Raw genomic sequence first — 1,800 nt, 5'->3', positions numbered from 1 at the left:
GACTTAGCCGATTTTTCTCTTCATATTATATGGATCCATCATTAGGCCATCTTGCTTGCTTGTGTGGTAACTTGAAAGTGTATTTCCGACAGACCCAATCTCGGACTTAGCCGATTTTTCTCTTCATATTATATGGATCCTGGACTTAGCCGATTATTAGGTTATTTTATATGGATCCTGGACTTAGCCGATTTTTCTGTTCATATCATATGGATCTTGGACTTAGCCGATTTTTCTCTTCATATCATATGGATCCTGGACTTAGCCGATTATTAGGTTAATATATATGGATCCGGGACTTAGCCGATTTTTCTCTTCATGTAATATGGATCCTGGACTTAGCCGATTTTTCTCTTCATATAATATGGATCCTGGACTTAGCCGATTATTAGGTTAATATATATGGATCCTGGACTTAGCCGATTTTTCTCTTCATATAATATGGATCCTGGACTTAGCCGATTTTTCTCTTCATGTAATATGGATCCGGGACTTAGATGATTTTCTCTTCATATAATATGGATCCTGGACTTAGCCAATTTTTCTCTTCATGTGGTAACGTATGCCAATCGCTCACAAGTCATGGGATAAGGGTACTTGTGTTCTTCCATCTTCTAAGTCCCGCACGGGGACATCGTGATCGCCCCAAGTCCGGAATAGCGCCAAGTCAAGAACCACGGAGGCCGTGGAGGACCTGTTAGTGGCGGCCTCACTGACAGCACTAATCCGGACTTAGAAAATATATCTTTCTAATCGAACACCACACACGCAACACCACCATACCACCATCTCCTTGCAAGTACCTAAGTACCCGCAACTCCATGGTGAAGGCAATGTCACTCCATCACCAACCTCTTTGCACTGCAAGCACTTGCGTACCCACAACACTCCGAAGAAGGCAACGGCGCGCGATGCTTGACTCCACACACCACACCACACCACACCACCGATGGCCAGCCAGCCAGCCAGCCCAACTAAGGGCTAACCCACCAACCAACCACCAATGGCCTAGGCCAGCCGGATCCCACCTTCAAGTCCAAGCACAGCCAAGTGCAAGTACCGCCAAGTGTTCACCAACCGCCCAACACACCACACCACCGATGGCCAGCCAGCCAGCCAGCCCAGCTAAGGGCTAACCAACCAACCAACCACCAATGGCCTAGGCCAGCCGGATCCCACCTTCAAGTCCAAGCACAGCCAAGTGCAAGTACCGCCAAGTGTTCACCAACCAACCATCACACCAGGTCAGCCGGCCGGTACCCACCTTCAAGTGCCATTACCCTCGGGTGCAAGCTCAATCAAGTGTTAACCAACCAACCCGGCCAAGGCAGCCAACAGGCCGGCACCCTACAGCACCGACCCGCCATCACCACCTCAACCGTTGACCATGCAAGTGGCCTCGGACAACAGGTGACACCCGAAGTACATCCGAAGAACGTATATCAAGTGTTTGCTCACCAAGTCCTCAACCAACCCCAAGTACCCGGAGGTACCCAGAGTGTTGGATCCGCCAACCCGTCCCGGCACTCCAAGTCCTTGCGAACCCAAAGTGTTTGCCCGGTAGGGCCATTGTATCACAACGCTTGCGACCATGCAAGTGGCCTCGAACAAGGAGACAGGGGTATCTTCACCAAGTTCTCAACCAACCCCAAGTACCCGGAGGTACCCAGAGTGTTGGGTCCGCCAACCACTACCAGCACTCCAAGTCCTTGCGAACCCAAAGTGTTTGCCCGGTAGGGCCATTAGACCACAACGCTTGCTAACCATGCAAGTGGTCTCGGACAACAGGTGACACCCGAA

The sequence above is a fragment of the Anopheles ziemanni genome, assembly GCF_943734765.1.
Source record: "Anopheles ziemanni chromosome X unlocalized genomic scaffold, idAnoZiCoDA_A2_x.2 X_unloc_143, whole genome shotgun sequence".
Classification (NCBI taxonomy): Eukaryota; Metazoa; Arthropoda; class Insecta; order Diptera; family Culicidae; genus Anopheles; species Anopheles ziemanni.
This window is presented reverse-complemented; position numbering follows the sequence as displayed.